A 21,517-nucleotide genomic window follows, 5' to 3' on the forward strand; every position below is an offset into this window, starting at 1 on the left:
TCGGCCTGGCGCCCCTGAGAATCCGGCACCCGGGTGCCCCACACCTCTAGCTCCTATGGGTAAGACGGCCCTGCTTCCATTATCCCTGCCCTGTCCTTTTGGCCACGATGGCTGAAGCTGATGGAAATTGCAGCCAGTGAAGGCTAGTTCATTAGGGCAAACAGAACATTGCCCCACCAACCTCAGTCTGCCCTTAGATAGACCCACCATGCCTGCTTGCTTACTTACAACACTGACTGTCAACTTCCTTCTCTTTCATCTGAGAATTGTCCCTATTAGAATTCAGCAGGGAGAAGGATGGGGACAAAACTTGAATTAGTTGGCTTTGCCAGTCATTGGCTCTGGTGCCACCTACTGTTGGTCTTCCTGCTTTTGGCTCTACCAGTCTCAATAGGTACCAGCCACCACTGGTTGCAGTTCACCAACATCTGAAGGACAATATGTTGGCTATTCCTGCCCTATGCCCATATAGTCTCTACTTCTTTTAAAGCTCATCATCTGAGCTGGGGAGAAAACATTCCATTTCTGGCTCAATTGTATAACGTTATAATACAAAGAGAAGGTCAAGGTTTCAGTTTGAGTGATGTGCTTCATAACTTCTTCTGTGGACTTAAAAGCTTTTTCTAAAATGGCAGTACCTGTTGACTGAACTGTTTCAAAACATTCTGAGAACATTAAACGTAAGGCAAGAGTGCTCATTTGATTTAGTAAGTAATGAGTTCAGTAAAGCCACCTTTTTGTATGTATTTTTCTTTTAAGTACATGACATAAAATGAAAATTTTTATTGCCGTACCAAATTAGATTACCTAAGGTAGTCTGTTAATAAAACAACGCGAGACAATACGTGGTGCATTCCTTAGACGCAATATAGAGAAAATGTCTGAAAATCATCAAACATTAAAAACTTCCCTAAACAGGGCAGCCTTCAGATTTCTTCTAAAAGTCAGATAGCTGTTTATTTCCTTGACATCTGATGGGAGGGTGTTCCAAAGGGCGGGTGCCACTACCGAGAAGGCCCTCTGCCTGGTTCCCTTCTCGCAGTGAGGGAACCGCCAAAAGGCCCTTGGTGCTGGACCTCAGTGGTTCAACTGGTAAAGGAAGCCTGTAATACCAGCAGCTCCTGCCTCTCCCTACTAGATAACAAAACACCTGTGTCTTGGAAAGGTGCTACCTGAAGGCAAAGAGCTCGATTTCTGGTTTGCAAAATGGTCAAGATATGATAATCAGTATAATTAATCACCTGCCTAACATTATACTACATTTTATATTGCCTTCTGGCTATATACAGCTAGTACAGTATGGTGTGGTTTTATCCAAAGTATTCTCTCCTTGGTCTGAATTTGACTCCAAACCCTTAAAAAAAGTCTTTCTTCCTTGTATTTCCTTTCACTTAGATTTTCTTCTCCTTTTACGATCTCTCATCCATTTAATTATACATGCCATAATCACACCCAGCAGCCTTATAATTCAGCATTGCCATCTATTTCCTGCCCTTTAATTTTATCCTAAAATGATTTTTGTTTTTGTTTCGTTTAAGGGTTGGTACATTAGAACTGCTTATGATTTCTGTCGCACTTATTTATTGCCGCACTTTGATCATACATTTGGATCTGAATATCAGCCTTTTTCATAACTGAGCTTTCCAGACACTTCAATCAGGGGCTGAATGTTCCTCCCTCCCTAACAAGAGATATCTTTTTATTAAATTTCTAAATTTAATTGTAAACGAATGCACCAATTTCACCACAAACTGCAATTCATTCCGTAAAGAAGGGTTTCTGGGAGTTTTGAATGCTGATTGGGGCCGGGCAGGGAGGAAGTGGGTTTGTTATTGTTGTTGTTATTTGCTCTTTCTTTGGATCTTTTAATTGACAGATGAAAACTGCACTAGAAGATGCAAATGACTCCATATAGGCATACCTCTGGGAGAATGCAGTCTCCTGGGTGTTATCTACTGAGAGCCACTTTGCATAGCAATCAGGTATGAAATGGCTATACTTGTTCTGCAGTGCTGTCTCCCACAGCATACATGGAAATTAAAACAGGGACTGTACTTTGCTCTCCATGCCCTGCTCTTAAAGTAATTGCAGTCAAGGGACTGAGCCTCATTTGGTATGACCTAATGGCAGGAGTTTGTTGTCTTTGTCCATCGAGTTTTCTTGGCAGGGATACTGGAGTGGCTTGCCGCTTCCTGCTCCAGGTGGATCACGTTTGGTCAAAACTCTCCACTATGACCTGTCCATCTTGGGTGCCCTGCTCGGCATAGTTCATAGCTTCTCTGAGTTATTCAAGCCCCTTCACCATGGCAAGGCAGTGATCCATGAAGGGATCCATGAAGGTGCTGGAGGAGACTCTTGAGAGTCCCATGGACTGTAAGAAGATCAAACCTATCCACTCTTAAGGAAATCAGTCCTGAGTGCTCACAGGAAGGACAGATCCTGAAGCTGAGACTCCAATACTTTGGCCACCTCATGAGAACAGAAGATTCCCTGGAAAAGACCCTGATGTTGGGAAAGATGGAGGGCACAAGGAGAAGGGGACGTCAAAGGACGAGATGGTTGGATAGTGTTCTTGAAGCTACCAGCATGAGTTTGACCAAACTGCGGGAGGCAGTAGAAGATAGGAGTGCCTGGCGTGCTCTGGTCCATGGGGTCACGAAGAGTCGGACACGACTAAACGATTAAACAACAACAACAATGTCAAGAGTTTAGGCCGGTGGCTCCCAGGCTTGGGAACAGCTTGCCTTCCAACATGAGATGGAGCCCGTCTCTGCCTATTTTCCATGAGGGCTATTTCTTTCTATATTTCAGCAGGGATTTGATTGCATTAATAGCATGGGGAGCATTTTCATAACTAATGCCGGATGTTTTGTTCTATTGTATTATCTTAATATGTTGACTTTTAATAGCATACACCATTTCAAACAGGTGGGGAAGGAGTCTACAAATATTTTAAGTAATAAAAGAAATAAAAGAAAAGAAAGATGGAAATATTACATGTGGTTTAAGGGTGCTTAATGACTTCATTACTGAGTCATTTGCAGTTCAACAGATCACTCTCCTTTCCAGGCTGAGAGGGGAAATGGCAAAAACAGGTTATTTATTGGAACAGTGTGATTTTTGCAGCTGCAAAACAAAGAAGCATGGGGCAGAGCAAAGGAGAATTTCTGGAACAACAATGGGATATTAGCTCCGCCTAATGTATGATGGAGAACAGCAACAAAGATAGACATAACATTTTACAGGGACAGGAAAAAAGATCATGGAAAGAATAATTGCCACACATAGTAAGAATAAGGATATAGTTTGGTGCCTCACCTGTAGTTTTGTGAATCATTTAATGTGTTAATACGAATGGATGTTGTTAATATTGCAGTTGTTGTATAAGGAATTGTTATCTTGACTGGAGTGTAATTGAAATGAATAAGATTTTGGAACGCAGAAATAAAATAATCAAACCATCAATTCTAGGACGCGGTGTGTGTGTGTGGGGGGGGTCACCTAAATTATATAATTTGGTATCTGAATGATTGGTATTTGTAATTGTGTTATAATTTGGCATTGCTATAATGAGGCTGTTATTGGACTGTAATTGAAAACAAATAAACATTATTATCAAAAACCAAAAAAGGATGCTACTAGTTGTATCAATAGTGATGATAATACTGATGATAATAATAGTGATCTGAATACTATTTACAATGACTACTGGTAGTAATAATAATGATAGCTGTATTAGTGGCACAGCACCGTGACCTAAGTACTCTTGAAAACACTACACACTGCAATAAACCCTGCAAAGAGGACTCAGGTTGGTCAATCCAGGTGTGGAGCTGATAGCAACTCAAAAATGAGCTTTCAAGATAGTTTGGGGAAAATCCAGAGGTGATAGAGGAGCACAAAAAGTGACGCTCAGAGAAAGAAAGGAAAAGGAAGGGTAAGAGGTGTCTGATATGGATGGAATATAGGAAAATGTGTTTATACTACACATCAAACATTTATTAGTTTTCTACACCTGCAGAGGGGCATTCATTTTATGAGCTTATTAAATTGCTCGGGTTATATATGAGGTCTGTATACCCAGATGATTAAAATATGGCTCTTTTCATTTTCCAGGTGATTTAAAAGAATTAACAATGCAAGTTTATTTTCTTCTGAATAAGACGATGATCATCGTAATACATTAAAAATGAATAAATAAGAGTTAATGTGCAGCTGATTGGATTTGCGGGGACTTAATCACTAGCTCAAATGCCCAAGGTCATAGATTTAAAAGTGAAGCTAATATACTGTCTGCCTTACGCTTTCACACAAACCGGTTCAGTCCACTGCAGTTCTCAAAGAAGGGGGGCATCACAGATTGGGAATGAAATCTGAAAATGTTACTTTTGTAACAGTAAATGTTTGTCATTAGATGAATAAACACAGAATGTGACACCCTTCCATAATGAAATGTGTTTGCTGATTTCTGTGGAGCTGCTATGTTAAATGAGTCAGGAACAAAAAAAGTAGTCCAATAGCATTTGTTAAAATCACATGGGGAGAATGGATACATTTAGATTTTTCAGAGCTAACTAATGTCAGAAGAATTTGCTCTCAGGTTGCCCTCCAAAAGTCCTGCCACTTTGAGATACAAAACAGAAGGTGGGACTACACAATTCAACTCTTTTGTGTAAAGGGCTTGAAACATCTAAAACAGGTACAGTACGCTGCAGTTGTGATGTATAAGGAACCACCGAATGTTCTTGGTTGTTATTGTTCCTGATTTACAACCAATTTTTGCCCCTGGAAAGACTCCTTGTTCCATGCTGTCATATGATGCCTCATTTGCCCCTGCTGAATCATTTGCCCTGGTCAACTGTCCCAAACTGGCCTTATCTTAGTAATTATATGTATACATAAAAGTACACAGAAAGGACTATTATGACAAAAACGTAAGAAGTAACCTAATTGAAATTAGGGGGCTTCAAATGACTTGCCCATCAACACAAATTGTTGACTTGCTAAACTGACAAACAACCACACCTACCAACAGGTGCCTGTTTTGAGGGGAACCTGGGCAATGCCACCCTTGTGAGTCTCCCAGGCATGGCAGGTGGCAGTGGTGTGGGCACTGCCGCTACAGTGAGCAGCAGTCAGAACAGGTGGAGGTGCACAGTCTGGCACTCTGAAGAGAGGCCCAGAGGAATTGTGGGAAAATCAAGGTGGCATCACTGCCATCTTGCCTGGTTCTTTACTTTGGCATGCTGGACCATTACAAGAAGGCTGGCACTGGCAGCTATGGGCCCTGCAGGACCCATGGCATTTGGCATTTGCCATCCTAACTTTTAGGTACTGATGCTGAGTCTGTGAGTAATGAATCAATCTGAAGCACACACATGGTTATCAATGTAACCAAGTTGGCTTGCAGGATTTTGATCACTGGGCCGTTTTAGGTTGAGTTTTCTTTTGGAACGTCTTGAAATATCTATAGCAGCTCCTGCTTGCACTGACCCACATTTATTTTACTTTAGCAAAAATAGAAAAGAGATGGGCTTTTTGGAAACAATAGAAAACTATAACATACAATCTGCTAACCCTTCTCTTCCTTTTTGTTCTCCATGGCAATAGTTAAGAATCTGTTGGTGACATAAATGGATGACTTTTGTGTGCAACAGTGCTTTGACATGATTGGTTGGAAGATGAAAGGTGAAGGACGGTTGTTGCTGAGCAGTGCGGATTTGGGGGTGGGGGAGGGAACTTATGGCCAACTGAGAAGAACAAAGGCCTAGGTGGGAAGGGAGACTATATAAAATATTGATACAAGGAGGAAGCCTATATTTTACTTACTTATCTTCCTCTTCCTATCATGTAAGGCTTCCCAGTTATAGAATGAAGCATAATAGATGCCCTTGAACTGAAGGAGTATATGGGAAAAGGGTATTAATACATCATCTTCCATTAGGATTGCAATCAATTTCCACCTAACATGAAATTTGAGGTAAATTTGCAGGGTCCTGGCTTGACAACATTCCAAAGGAATTATGAAGGAAGCTAAATATGGGGGCAGGGTTTGAAAACAAAGTGGGTTTTTCAAACTTAGGCTGCCACTGAATTGTCCTGAAAGCAAAATTCAATTTGAATGTTAGAGGTTCCCACTTCAGCAAAAGCGCTAAGGTGATTTACTGGTGGAATTTGTCGGAATGCTTCCATACCTTCTTAGTTGTCATATGCATGAGGAAATGGAAAACTAGAGAGTTATGCTTACAGTCACAACAGAGGGCATTAGAGGTTTTCAGTTGCAATAACACCACCAGAAACATGGACTTATGCATGTATGCTTAGGTGATTTACAAACTGACATAACATAATGACTGGGATGCTAGGAGCTACTTAGGCTCACATTAGAGTATTGCATCTTGAACTTATTTGTTTTGTTTAACAGAGGAGCCCTCTGTCACCTCCCAAACAGCTTTTGAAGCATTCTCCAGTTTCATGGAGTGTACCACACCACATTTTGTAGGGGCGTGTGGCTGCTGCTTGAGAAAACACATCCAAGGCCTCATTGGGCTCATGGAACTGGTTTCACAATTCTTTGGCTTCTGGGCAATGTCAACAATACACACTTTAACTTGATTGTGCTTGTTTAATTTCTAAGATTAAATCACTGAGTGAGTTAATGGGAATACAGTGCCACCTCAGGTTACATACACTTCAGGTTACATATGCTTCAGGTTACAGTCTCCGCTAACCCAGAAATAGTGCTTCAGGTTAAGAACTTTGCTTCAGGATGAGAACAGAAATCATGCTCCGGCAGCGCGGCAGCAGCAGGAGGCCCCATTAGCTAAAGTGGTGCTTCAGGTTAAGAACGGACCTCCGGAACGAATTAAGTACTTAACCCGAGGTACCACTGTAATGGAAGAAATAAATGTATGGCATCATTTCACCTTCATAAAATAAATTAAAGATTGTTTATTTCTTCTCTTTGCTGTGTTTGTAAGTTCATACTGCTGATTGCTGACAGTCATATCAGGAGTGGAGAGACAGAGAGAGAGAGAGATGTGGAGATAGATAGATAGATAGATAGATAGATAGATAGATAGATAGATAGATAGATAGATAGATATTCATTATATTTGCTGTGTAGTGCCAAGACCAGGCATAGGGCAATAAAAACCCATCATCTAAATATAACAGACCGAGTGTGCATATAGTTCAAATACCCGTTTAATCACATCAGAATGGAGAGTAACTACAAAGACAATGACAAAGGCTGCAAGCTTCAGCTCGGAGACTGAGAACAGCGATAAGTTCAGGATGTAAAGTTTATCAAAAGGTTGGTATCAAAGACTGTGATCCCTTGCATGTAAGACAGGGGACTGGTTTCTGCATGAGCCTGCAAGCTTTGATAGAGTTTGCTCTTTTGCTCACTTTTAATGACCTTTGTCACCATCCCTAACGAGGAAAGCTTACAACATTTGAGGCTTTGTGGTTTGGGGGAAAAGTGGAGTAAAAGGGGACATGTTAGAAGGGTATAAGATTATACATATTGTGAAGAAAGTGGCCAGAATTTTTCTCCCTCTTTCATAATAATAGAATCTGGGACCACTCAGCTGCTCCTTGTGAGTTTCCCATACGCATCAGATTGGTCACTATGAGAAAAGGATGATGGATTAGATGAGTGATGCAGCAGGGCTCTTATTATGCTGTGATGTAAATATTTCATGCCACCATACTACACCAGCATAATTGGGAATAAACCCCATTGAACTTAATGGGACTTATTTCTGAGTAAACATTTTTCCATTGATTTCGAATTTCTTCACTCTCCCCCACTAAAATGCTTAGACTTAAAAAGTGCTTAAGTTTGGTTAAGTGGTGCCAATTTTTAAAGACTCCTCTTCTTCTGTTCAATTAAAAATGACCTCCAAATCAATAGAAAACACAAGCAGCTCGTAAGTAACACCAGGCTGCGGGCACTGATGGATGCTAAAAAAGAAAAAGAAGAAAAAGAAGAAAAAGAAGAAGAAGAACGCAACAGGAAACTCAGGCTTAGGATTTTATTATTTGAACTGGAACACACATAGAGAGACATGAACACACCCACATGCACCCCCCACACCCTGTTTAGAGTATTTTTTATTTTATTAAAAAGCAAAAATACAAAATTTAAGAAAGAAGATGAATAGAGAACAAATAAGTTATTTATTCTCTCCCTCAAAGACTGGATGTAGACATTCTGGGCTCCACATGACTGCCAACAAGAAGAAGCAGCCAAATCCTGTGTCTCTTCTTCCTCTCCCCTTGACATCCCATAATATCTAATGCTACACAGTGTGTGACACACAGGAGACCCCTGGGGGCAGCCCCATTATTTCCTCCCTAGGGGTGAGAGGTGAGCAACAGCACCCCCAATTCACTGAGAGGCCACTGTAGAGGTGACATTATGAGAGCTGCCAAGGAGGCATTGCGGTTGTCACTGCCACCACAACAGTAATGCATTCCTGGGAAGCCGAATCTTCTGCCTGTGTGGATCCTGCCACCTGAGGCAGTCACTTCACCTTGCCTTACAGGTGGGCTGGTCCTGAGCCTTAGATAGAAGCTGCAAGGTGCAGCTCTGGAGCTCACCACAAGGTGAAGCCACAAGCAAGCCTGAAGGCTGCTAGTCTGACCTGTCAAGCAAGGAGTTTGTATTGAAACTAATAAGTGTGTAGAAGCAAAGTGATAGCGTCAAGCTTTAATCGAAGACAAATGCCCACAAAAGCAGTTCAATAAGGGAAAATATCATACCTTCGGTCCCCAGGTGGGCAAACAATCAATTATAGTATTGGGAAGCTGTAGGTCCTTAGGAACTGAAGCATATCTTTGTGCTAAACCACATGTTTATTTAAATCTAAAATTAACTTTTAAAGGACATCCCCGTGCTGCTTCAACTGATGGCAATCATAGGAAGAACCACATGAGTTTTGGCAAGAATCAAGAAAAGGATGACCCACAGAGAGATGCCTGCTGGAAGGAGAGCAGTGAAAGGAGGGCCCAGGGAAACCCTGGAAGAATTGAGGTAACATTTGCTTCCTGTGGATGAAGAACAAAGGCTGGAAGTTCCTTGTTTTGTGGGGGCTATTATTTGAATTTAGTACTTCCTCCTCCTGCCCTCAAAATGAAAATGAGTTATTTGTAAATGCTTTCTGGGCTACTTAATTAATGATGACAAGCTCCAAATGGCAGAGCAGAAGACAGTTTTTCAATCTAATCCTGGCATGGTCCATTCAACCAGGAACATGTCGCTTTGTGACTGGAACAACACAACCTATTTGTTTCTGGACCCAATTCAAAGTGCTGGTTTTGACCTTTAAAGAGTTTAATGGCTTGAAGGACACCCTTATCCCATATGAGCTGCTAGCATATTAAGATGATCTATAGAGGTTGTCCTCTCAGATTGGAACCAATTTCTGGTTAGACTGAGGAAAGGGGTCTTTTCTGTTGACCTGCTCAACTTTGGACACACCCTTATTGACCTTCCATTGTGGTGTCAAAAACTTTTTGTTTTGAAAGGCCTTAAAGACTGGACTTTACCACCTGGCTTTTGTCACTCCCTTGGGAAATGACGACGACAATGATTTAGGAAATATTGATTGCTGGTTTCTTAATTGTTTTTATTTCTTAGTCTGCTCTCCTGTTTTGCTTTGTGGTTTTGTTGTATTTTATGGTTCTTGTGGTGAGTCTCCTTGAGGTTTTGTAAGGAAACGAGCAGTGGTTCAGGCAAATGGGGCACTGCCCCAACAACTTCATTCTGGCCTTGTCCAGCCCCCATGTGCCTGCCTTCTTAATGACAATTAGTCCAGGCAGGGACAATGGCTGTCAGCTTCCTTCTCCTTAGTCTCAGGTCTTGCCGTGATACGACTTAGCAGGGAGGAGGATGGGAACAAAACTAGAAATAGTTTCTGCCTGTCATTGGCTCTGATCCCACCTTCTGCCCCTCTAGTCCCAAAGGGCACCAGCCACCACCAAAAGCAGATTAAAACAAATAAAAGTGCACTACTCAAATAAACAACTTCCATCTATGTGAGGATGGAGAATAAGGGCTTGGGATGCAGAAAGAGGAACACATCTAGAAAAGAAAACAAGCCGTTTACTTAGAAGGAGTGAGGCTCATTCAAGAGTGGGCAGCGTGGTGGGAAGAGCGGTGTTGTTGCTGCTTACCTTGACACTGCAAGGACGTGGTGGGAAAGTGGCAAATTTAAGCTTGCCCAGGTTCACTGGCAGAGCCAGTCTGGCACTGCCACAAGCACACAGACACAGCCCTGAACTAACCATCACCCTGCTTCCTCCCTGCACTGTCCAGTTAAGTGGCAGTGGTGCTGCCATTGAGATAGCTTCCCCTAAGAGCAACAAATGTCATCCTACAACACACCTTTCCATTGAGTGAAGATGCAGGGCTTGAGGTTGGGTTGGATGCCACCCCAATTATTTTCAGGTAGACCTACAACCATACTAGAGGGACGCAGGTGGCACTGTGGTCTAAACCACTGAGCCTAGGGCTTGCCAATCAGAAGGTCGGCGGTTCAAATCCCCTCGATGGGGTGAGCTCCCGTTGCTCGGTCCCAGCTCCTGCCAAACTAGCAGTTCAAAAGCACGTCAATGTGCAAGTAGATAAATAGGTACCACTCCAGTGGGAAGGTAAATGGTGTTTCCATGCATTGCTCTGGTTCACCAGAAGTGGCTTAGTCATGCTGGCCACATGACCCAGAAACTGTCTGCGGACAAACACTGGCTCCCGCAGCCTATAGAGCAAGATGAGCGCTGCAACCCCAGAGTCATCTGCGACTGGACCTAACGGTCATGGGTACCTTTACCTTTACAGCCACATTGCACCTTTCCAGGTGGAGATAATTATATCTGGCCAGAACATCCCATGCCCTCTTCTGTCTCTCACTTTGTAACCCTCCCGCTTCTCTTTTTCTCCCGCTTCAGGCATGGTGGGGTTGTGCAGTTGTGTGGTGCGGCTGAGAAAAGAAAGGCTTGAGATCACAAGCCCCAAAGCTTCAAATACATGAGTTCTAGACTAGTGAACCCATTTCTCCCTTGGTTGGTTAAATCTTACTAAAACCCATGAGCATGATTGAAGTTCATGCATATTTGCACAAGTTTGCATTGCTTCGACAAACAATTCTTCTATCAGAAAGGGTTAGAAACAAAAACGGGGAGAGAACCAGCCTGGAGATATTTATGAGCTTGCAAAGCTAAAGGGGGAAAAATAATTATATACATCTCTTAGCAAAATGAACAAAAAAATTAATCACCTCTTTTTCCTGCTGACAAACATTGATGAATTCTTAAGCAAGGTTGCTTCTGACTATTTTTTATGTTTGATATTGAACATTATGTCCCCTGCTCCTACAAATGGTTTCCCTCCACTCTTTCCCCAGGCTTTTCTGATACGCTTGTTTGAATGAGTGTATGTTCTTCTGACATGTCGCTACTTTAAAGGGGAAATAAAATTTCAGTGACTAGACAGCTAGGTGAGGCAAAAATAATACATTTTGGGACGTTGTGCATATCTGTTGTTATTAGAGAAAAAACTACATGCAGACTTTATGACTGACCTGCTGGTAATTAGAGAAAACCTGAAACACAACCATCTACATTAGATTTTTTTAAAGACAGACTTACATACAGGGCTGGCATGATTGTGAGGCATGCTCACACAGATGCTAGGACCCACATGACCTTGGAGGATCAGCTTTTGATGTCCATATCTGGGCTACCTTTAAACTAAGAGAGTACCTTTAAAAAAATTCAGCACCAAGGTGCTGGACAGCTCCCAGCTTGGAATCACCCTTTATGCCTCAGAGGTTGAGTCATTTGGGAGCAATGTGTGAGAGATGGGCGGAGATGGTGAACACAGACAGACATCCATAAAATATAGTGCCCATCATGTTATCAATTGCAAACAAATGCAGCAATGGCATCTTTCCTCCACTACCATGGGACAAAATAAAGCTGGCAGTGGAAGCCTCTTAGCAGCAAAACTCTTTTCTTTTTTTTCTTTTTACAAGTTTTGTGAGTCGAGGAACCTAACCCGCGTGGTGGTAAATAAGAGACAAGGACGCAAGAATTTAGGTTAATGGGCTGAAAAGGGCCACAACTTTTATTGGTTACAGCATGTGAGTGGTATTGGCTTAGGCAGGCTTAGGCATTGGATAAAACAACCTATACATGACCCCACCCATGCAGCTGGGGGTCTTTTTAAGGTTAACAAACAGTGGGAGGAGCTTGTTGATGCAAATACAACTGGAAACTTCCCCTGATGTCACCGGAGGTTGTGCCATGGCCCTAGCCACCGACAGGGCATCGGACATGATCCACAACTGTTGGATTCCTTTAACAGAATACCCTACAAGGGGCGGGGTAGGTGATGGCCAAACTCCGCCCACCAACGCACAACACATATTCCAAGGCCTAGCCACCAATACCAGAAAAGTTGTGATGAATTGCTACGAGGTAGACGAAAAACCAAGAGGCTGGTGCCAATTAGCCAAATGGATAAAAACTCCTATCAGGCCCCCTGGACAACCAAGGCGACCAACCAAAGTCCATAGCAATGTCAGAAACATGAACCTAGCCTAAAGGGTGGGTGGGTGATCTGTCATCTTCTGAGGGCTGAATGAGGCGTGGAGGCTGCCGCAGCCGTTTGAATGCAGCTAAGCCCCTCCCCCAGACCAGCCCTATTGGCTGGCCAGCCAAGGGGGCGGCACGGCAGCCGGGAGATGACACAGGGGGCCGAACACACCCCCTGCTGCCGTGGGAATGGTTCCTTCTTACAATACCTCCCCTCTGTGAGGAGGAGAGGCTTTCCCCACCTCTCTTTCTTTCTACAAATGTGGGATAGTGGGCGGGCATTAACAATGGCATAGTGCTCTGTTGTAAACCCTCCAACATAGTGCTACTAAATCATATCCTGATGCTACTTGTTTAATAAGACTGCATATGATCATTTGGCAATAGCTCAGTTGGTAGAGCATGATACTCTTAATTTGAGGGTCATGGGTTCAAGCCCCACATTGGGCAAAATATTCCTGCATCGCTGAAGTGAAGGACATGAGGCAGGAGTTGATAATGCAGGTGAGCTGCGCACAGGTGAGCTGCAAGCAAGCTGCCGGCCAGCTCTGTGGAGGTTCCTTTTATTGACACAATAAGCAAACCCAGGCAGATACACATCTTCCAGTCCCGAGATCGTGGGGTGGTACAAAGCTATTTTGGCACCTGTTTCCACTGCATCATTTTCCCCTTGCACAGTGTATGATGAAGGAGACAAAGGTCTCAGAGACAAAGGTTACAGATAGGACACTGCAGACTACTGAGACTGCAAAAGGTTAGACAGAGGGCAAAATGTTCAGATAGCTGTGGCTTTATCTGTGAGAGGGCACGCGTGCAGGCAGCTGAGGCTGCCTGCGGGTGGGGAGTGTGCTCCGCACCCAGCGATCATCCCTACACATTGCATAAGCTTTGGCTAGCTGACCCTCATGGTCCCTTCCAGCTCTGTAATTCTATAATTCTATGAATAGCCTTTTGGTGTTCCTTTAACCTCCAGAGAAAGAAGAACCGAGTTTAAAGAAAATAGCATTAATATATTTCTGCGTTTCACTTGTATGAATGTGCATTTTTATTAATATTAATTGTTATAAAATGTTATAAGTGTCCGTTGATTGCAAATAAATTATCTACCAATGACGACACACAACACAACAGGACACTAACAACAATTAACAGTATATTTAGCATACCTCAAAATTTAAGCATAAGGCTCACCAATCGGTAGGGAAAATTATCCAATAGGTTAGCATCCCCAAATAGCCCCAGTTACCTAGTAACTCCTTCCCCAATTGTTAAAACCTTAACCCCAAAGGCCAGGACACCCCTTAGAGAGTTCTTCTGGAAGTAGCTCCCTTGTGAAGGCTCTCAGGGATGAAGGATGGGGCAAGGAAGTAGAACATGAGAATGTGTTTTGAAATCACACATAGTTTGTGTACAGCATGCAGCCACTATTCTTACATTAAATAAGCTATTTTTCTGAGAGCAAAAACACCTCCCATGCACCATCTTCAAACTCCACTTTGTTCTGGATGTAAACAAGGAGACAAAAAAGAAAAAAAGAAAAAAGAACTATATACAGTAGGAGTTCTTGTGAAAATATGTGCTTCCAACCCTTGCATGCAGCTGAATTGTTACCATTAAATCTGGATATGCAAAGTTCGATTTTCTTAGGAAATCTGTTTTTCCTGCTTTGTCTCTGCAATGTTGGTTCTAGCTGGAAACAGGAGTTTGATTTTTTTCTTTTATTTCTTTGCTGCATTTATATCTCACTTCTTTCTCTAAGGAGCCCAAGGTGGCATAAATAGTTTTTCCCCTCATAACTTAACCCCACAACAATCCTGGGAGACTGTGACTGGCCTCAGGTGAACTTCATGGCTGAGTGGGGATTTGAACCCTGGTCTCCCAGGATCTAGTCCGAAATTCTAACCCAGTGGTTCTCAACCTGTGGGTCCCCAGATGTTGTTGGACTACAACTCCCATCATCCCTGAGCTCTGGCCTTGCTAGCTAGGGATGATGTGAGTTGTAGTTCTGGGGACTACATCTGGGGACCCAGAGGTTGAGAAAGGCTGCTTTAACCACTACAGTGAAGATCTAGCTACCTATAGGAAGCAAAGTCCTTTCTTGGCTCTCCACTGTCTCTCCATGTGTGTTTGTAGTTCTGTAAGCTCATATTAGGAAGCGCTGCAGGTGTCTGTAATACAATAAAGGGGAGAATGGCTCTTGCAAAGTCTACAGTTGCTCAATTATGCACATCACCAGTTTTCAATTGGAGGATCTCTACAAAGGAGAGATGTTAAGTTGGCATGTAAAATCTGCTGCCAATTTAGTTCCCCTCTGTGAAGGACGGAGGGGGAGGGAGATGAATAAGGTGCTACAGGCTAGCAGCTTGTCAAAATATCTCTTGAAATGGTAGGTTCCAAGCCATTAAATCCCAGCTTATGCTATACCCCAGGGATTCCTGAAATAGCTCCACAGTATGCATGAGTAGGTATGAAAGATAAAAAAAAGACAGATGCTGTATTGACCTCCGCTCATTGGAACCTGGTCTGCTACAATATTAGTGACATAAAAGACAGTGCTAGAGCTTTTCTTTGGACCACGCTACGTCTGACAGTGTGTGTGTATGGAATTTATTAGAGTAATATTACCCAATGTGTGTTTTCACAGGGAAAATTAATGCCATAATCCCACTGGGACGTTGAATTTCCTTTCTAGAAACCAGTTCACGGAGCCAATTAATATTGATCAAGTCACTCTCCTGGACAAGAGAATTCTTCCTTAGCATTCCTAAAATAAAGAAATTGATGTTTCTGACCAAAGCGCTCATAAATTATCAGGCAGCTGCAATTCAAGCAACGTTGAATAATTTGTGTATTCCCACAAAGAAAAGTGAGAGAAAACTAATAAAGCATTCACATGCATTGAAATCTGGGGTTGAAACAACTAATATATAGTTAATGCTGCGCAGCGTTACTAAATTTTGGCTCAAATAAAACATGTACAGTATGAATTTGACCTGAGATAGTAGTTTACATTGCCACCACTGTGTACTTTGGTTGGTGCTGAGCTGCGACAGGGCCTTCTCAGTTGTGGTTCCTCATTTGCGGAATGCCTTGCCAGGAGGAAGTTAAAAACATCTCTTTTCACCAATGCTTTCAATGGCTGAAAAAGATTGCTCCTGGGAGCCTTGAAACTATCAACTCTGAGAGTATGTAACTGTTGTTAGATCTTCTTAATGTTTATAAACGTTTTAAATATGGGGAAGGGCAGGTTATAAATTTAACAAATATATAAACATCTTGTCCAAGGAAACTAGTACGCTAATCCTCATTTTGTTTTTCAAATCAAAAATAGCTATTTAACGAGACAGAAATGCTTCCCTGTAGCACTTAAATTGCATAAATAGTCATCTTTTCTTTATTTCTTTTTAACCCTGTTTAATAACAGTGTTTCTCCTAGCTGCTGTATCTGCAGTGACTGCATCCTTTTCCTTCTTGAATTTTAGCCCCAATCAACCCTCTCCCCTCTCCCTCCCTCCCTCTCTTACTTTGCAGTGTCAGGAAATAGATTCTCAAAAAAATGGCAACTAATTTCAGCTTAGTTCTGCTACACTGCTAGTGGTGTAAGGTCTGTAGATTTGAACCCAGGATACTCTGGTGCCTTAAAAACATTGGGGGGGGGGGGCATTCAGCACTCATTTGTCTCCTATCCCTGAATACTTAGCCCATTCTCTTCCAACCCTGCCTACCTCCCAACACTGTTGTAAAACTCAGAGTCTCTCATCAATAGCAAACTCTAGATGGTTGCAATGTGGAGGACTTAAACATTTCAGCAAACTTACAGTCCCTTCAAATCCTCCCAGTTCTTCAAAGGCTGATGTGATCCTCTGTTATACCTGGGTAGATTAAAATATAAATATTTTTTGTCAGTTTTTTTGCTACCCAGTCACAGGAGATTTTGGTCCTAGGATACTGTCAAATTATCCTAATTAATGTTGTGCAAAGTGCTTTGCTTGCTGAATGGGGCTCCAAATGCCCTGTCAACCTCTTCAGGGAAAGCCGAGAAATAGGAGACTAATGGCAATGCAACAAACAAAGCAAATGTTGCTTCTCTCTTATTTTCCAACATACGTCCCAGTTTTATGATAATCAACAATTGCTCTGAATCAAGGATTTTCCAGTTTAATCCACAATTGTTTTCTGGCTTGTTTGGCCGCCTCCCACCACCCCCACCCCCACCCCGGCAACCCACTCTGTCCCTGCTCTGGTGTTTTTCTGAAGGCACCTCTCACTGTGGGCATGCCATATGGCATATACCATCTGGGGTACCTATTCAGCAGTGGTAGATGATCATTAGCCTTAATTAAACCAATTATACCTACATCACATGAATGCCACGAATGATGAATTGGAGCCCAAGTGTAGGTTGTCTTACATATACAATATGCACAAACATCTCGAGGGAGCGGGAAGGAACTTTGAGAAATTTTCTGAATAAAAAATACTCTAAGAAACCAGGTAGAATGCTGGGAGGGCAAACGTAAGCAACAGTACTACATATACCTGTTAGTATCTGTAGAATAGATGGCATTAGGGCATAGAGGTGGCAGTTGGCAATTGGCAATTGGCAGTTGGCAGTTAGGAGTTGGTTGCAGGGATGCCAACAGGAATAAAATATTGGGGAGGCCCAGGTTAAAAAAAAAAAAGGTAAAGGACCCCTGGATGGTTAAGTCCAGTCAAAGGTGACTATGGGGTTGTGGTGCTCATCTTTCAGGCCAAGGGAGCCGGCGTTTGTCCACAGACAGCTTTCTGGGTCATGTGGCCATGACTAAACTGCTTCTGGCACAACAGAACACTGTAACGGAAACCAGAGCGCACGGAAATGCTGTTTACCTTCCTGCCACAGCGGTGCCTAATTATCTACTTGCACTTTGATGTGCTTTCGAACTGCTAGGTTGGCAGGAGTTGGGACAGAGCAACGGGAGCTCACCCCATCACAGGGATTCGAATCACCGACCTTCTGATTGGCAATCCCAAGAAGCTCAGCGCCATCCACATCCCCTCTGTAGGGCCAGGTAAGACCCACCCTACATAATTGATCACACGACACAGTGCACACACACACACCATTTAAATAGCAATGCCCACCAACTTTGGGGAGCCCAGCCCCCTCAGATATTTTATTGGGGGGCTGAAGTCCTCTCAGCCCCCAAGAGTTGGCTCCTGTGGTTGGCTGGCTATATTCTGTGCATTCTGCCTTGACTGTTAATGTGAGAGGTGTGGGGACTTCCTGCAGATGCTGTCTGGAGGAGTTTGTAAATAATACCTGTTGCCAGCCTGACAAGTAAACAGAAAACTATTTCTGTAAGGCATATATGTTTGTCAGGTTTAGCGCTTCTTCCAAACAAGACACGGAACGCTGGCAGTTTAAGTAGCTGAGGTTTATTTCTCAATAACAGACTTACAGCAAGCTTCCACAACTCATCCTTTGCCACCAGTCAGTTGACTCGACTGGCTTCTGACCCCTCCCAAGGCCAGATATACGCCACATCTTCCCCCACCTCTGCTCTAATCACTTGCTCCATGTGGCATTTGCTTCCTAGGTGGGTCATAAGGAAAGGGTTAAAATGAGTGTGATGTGATTGGCCAGTGGAAACTGATAGGAGGAGTTAGGGTTAGAGGGGGAGTTGTGTGAGAGTCAGTTGAGAGTTGGGAGTTGAAGGAGGAGGAGGGAGGAATAGTCTGTGGGTTGGTCGAGTTGTGTGATGAGAGAGTGAGAGGAATGGTTAGGTGGAGTCAGATAGATAGATAGTTGGGATAAGCAGTTTGAAGTTATTAGGAACAAATAAGACAGTTAAGGAACTAAGATTAAGAAACTGCCAAGAAAAATTAACTGAAACCATAAGCTTGTTCATGCCTATAAAAAACTTCATTATTTGTTAATGTTACCAACTGACTGGACTCCGTGTGTACCCATGAGAAACGGGTTGGTGGCAACGAAGAACGCAATTACAGTGGTGGCACAGGGTCAATAGACCGTCAAACGTCCAGGGGCCCTGTGTGATCACCCCCTACTTCTTGGAGACTGAGGTGCAGATGTCACGGTCCGGTTCACGGGCGATCAAAGTCCCGACAGGGGACGTCAGGACCGGGGGCAAGATGGCGGGGTGGGAGCAGGAACGGGGGTCCAGAAGCCAGGAGTCAAGAAGTCAAGGGTCTGAGGATCAAGAAGCAAGGAGTCACGAAGCCGAGGTTCAAGGATCAGGAAGCAAGAAGCCAAACACAGCAAGGCAGGAAACAAGTTGCTGTGGCAAAGAACCGAAGGGAAATGCTGACCTTATATCCCTTCCCAGCTCTTGCCACCAGGTGCTGTGAGTTACCAATCGGCCTCACCTGTGAGGCTGCGCCTTGCCTCTTCAGAACAAACTTAGGAAGGCCCCAGTCCTGCAAAGTCCTGTTGGTCACAGGGCCTGGCTCCTGCATGCACACCTGACAGCAGCCAATTTCTCCTTCTCTGGAGATGGAGACTCAGGTGCAGCCAATTCCTCTTCCTCTGGAGATTCCTCTCTGCTGGACGTGTCCCTGACAAGGTTCCTCACAAATAGCTAACAATACCTTCCTACAGATAAGGAAGTTAGATTGACTTCAGCCAGAGCCAGGGCCTTTTCAACTCTGGCTCCGGCCTGGTGGAACGCTCTGTCTCATGATACCAGGGCCCTGCAGGATCTGATTTCTTTCCGCAGGGCCTGTAAGACAGAGTTGTTCCGCCTGGCCTTTGGCTTGGAGCCAATTTGATTCCCTCCCTCCCTCTCTTTCTTTTTTCTTTTCCTTCTCCTCCTGCGATGAGGCTACATTTTAATATTTTAATGTTCCATTATTTTAATGTTGTATTTTATTTTTGTTTTTAAGTTGTAATCATTCATCTTGTTTTTATTATTGCTTGTAAGCCGCTCTGAGCCCAGCCTTGGCTGGGGAGGGCGGGGTATATAAAATATTATTATTATTATTATTATTATTATTATTATTATTATTATTTATTACAGATAATGGGATGGATCCAGTGTTCCTTTCATTCAGAGAAGGAACTGAAATCCTGCAGAGGCCCCTGTCATAGGGAAGGAGGGGTGATTTTGAGGCACCTAACCATAAGCCTGCATTTTTATCAAAGCTTCTATATATTTCAATCAAGGCTTGTATTTAAAAATGAGCTTAAAAAAGGATTTTCAAATGTTTCATGCCAGGCAGAAGAAACCTTGGCCATTCTCCTAAGACAAGAGGGCCCCATTGATTTATAGTAGAAAAACAATTCTCAAAGTCATAAAAAGGGAGAATTACATATGCTGCCCCAAGGCTGAGAAAACACCATTAGGAATGGGGTAAGATAATACTAATGTGCCTCCCAGTAAAATGAGCCAGATCTTCTTTCTAAGGTTGAAAGGCCAGGAGCAAATGGAAAGAAAAACATTTAGCTAGAAGAAAGAGAGCATTTTTGGGGAAGTCTTTTTCTAAAGCCATTCTTTCTTAAACTGAAGAGGCTTCTTTTAAAAGCTGTTTTACTGAGTTTCTTCCTTTTTACTTTGAAAAGCTTTATTCTTTTAAGAGGCTACCTATGATAAATGTATGAAATATATTAGCTTAAATATATTGGCTTAAATGTAATTATGCAAAGGATTTAAGGAATGCTAGATTCTTATTTCATAGAGTCATATTGCAATAGGAGACCAGAGGGGCAAATGAGCCTAGCCCCCCCCCCCTGCCAGACAGAAGACGCCATCCAAGCAGTCTTGATATATAGTTGTCAGGCATTTGTTTAGAAACATTAAATGAAGGAAATCTTTCAATGTTGATGTGAAACTCAAGATCCTTGACATCTGTTGAACATAAAAATGTAAGATTAAACATTTGTTTTAGAAGGCAATAGGGCAAGAAGGGCAAGAGGTGAGCTGGTAATTAAGATTCCATGTAAGATATATTATTACTTATATGTCATATATATAGCTCTTTGTCTCCCTTATAAGGGCAAGGAAATGGGTGTATCTTTTGTGGGTGTATTTTTTGTGATTGGTTCTAGCAAACAGCCAATAGGAATTTCAACCAGGCTGATTGGACAGAGGCAGCCACAGGAGGAGCAAAGGGGGCTGGATTAAGGGAATATAAGTGCTGGCCAGAATGGCAGGAGGCCAGGCCAGAGCTTGGTAACCATGTACCACTGTGCCTCTTATTTATTTGTCTGACAAATAAATTACTATTTTAATTTCTCTATTGCTGCGTTGAATATTTCATTCCAGCTAAGCGTTAACCACAAGCAGGGTGCTACAATTTTAATCAGTTCCTCCTTTTCCCTATAGCCCCTCCCTTCTGGATAGTCCCACAACCTTCCAGAGGAGCTTTGCTGCAGGGGATAGCAAAAGATGGCAAACCCCCTCATTTTCCTCCACCAGGAATGTCTCGTGACCTTCTCCTGAACCCCTTTCAATGCAGCAGCCACACATCTTATGGGAGGACGGGACCCATCGCTCAATATCCGAGGAGTGCATGCTTTGCCTCCAGAAACATTTGATCAAAATGCACCTCAGAAGGGCCATTAGCATATTTGTTTATCTCTTTTAGCCACAAGTCGGTAACGAAAACGCTTGTTAAAGACGCTCACTTTGATTTATATTGCACCCAATAAATTCACCTACAAGTGGATTGTCTTGGAAATATAATTACACATTTATTTCCTCTACAGTGCACTTTTGGGCGGAACGCAAGACATTAACGGTGCTGTGGAAAGCCTGGAGGTGCCAGAGCTCTTTGCAGGCTCTTGGCTTGCCCGCCTGGCTTCCTTCTTCCTTCTTTTAGTCAAAGAGCCAGCTTCTCAGTAGAAGGAACAGCATGTGCCACAGATAGGAAGATGCCCAGAATGGCAAACTTAATTTTGAGAGAGAGAAATCCCTCA

At 42.9% G+C, this 21,517-nt stretch overlaps 2 long non-coding RNA genes across 5 annotated transcripts in view; one reads left to right on the forward strand and one right to left on the reverse strand.

Annotated features, from left to right (window-relative positions):
* LOC309344024 overlaps positions 1 to 17,225 on the reverse strand; it is a 123,365-nt gene extending 106,140 nt beyond the window's left edge. For 3 of the 4 annotated variants that reach the window (XR_014157549.1, XR_014157551.1, XR_014157552.1), the window contains exons 1-2: positions 17,140 to 17,225; positions 16,419 to 16,472 (exon numbers count right to left, since the gene is read on the reverse strand). This is a non-coding gene — a long non-coding RNA (uncharacterized lncRNA). Of the gene's footprint in view, positions 1 to 16,418; positions 16,473 to 16,958; positions 17,009 to 17,139 lie in introns of those variants that run through there. The other variant, XR_014157550.1, reaches the window with a different exon arrangement.
* Positions 17,226 to 17,551: 326 nt separating this feature from the next.
* LOC309344019 overlaps positions 17,552 to 21,517 on the forward strand; it is a 121,016-nt gene continuing 117,050 nt past the window's right edge. Inside the window, exon 1 of the long non-coding RNA XR_014157539.1 lies at positions 17,552 to 17,651. This is a non-coding gene — a long non-coding RNA (uncharacterized lncRNA). The remainder of the gene's footprint in view (positions 17,652 to 21,517) is intronic.

This window comes from Podarcis erhardii (assembly GCF_964252035.2).
Source record: "Podarcis erhardii genome assembly, chromosome: 6".
In the NCBI taxonomy this organism is placed as follows: Eukaryota; Metazoa; Chordata; class Lepidosauria; order Squamata; family Lacertidae; genus Podarcis; species Podarcis erhardii.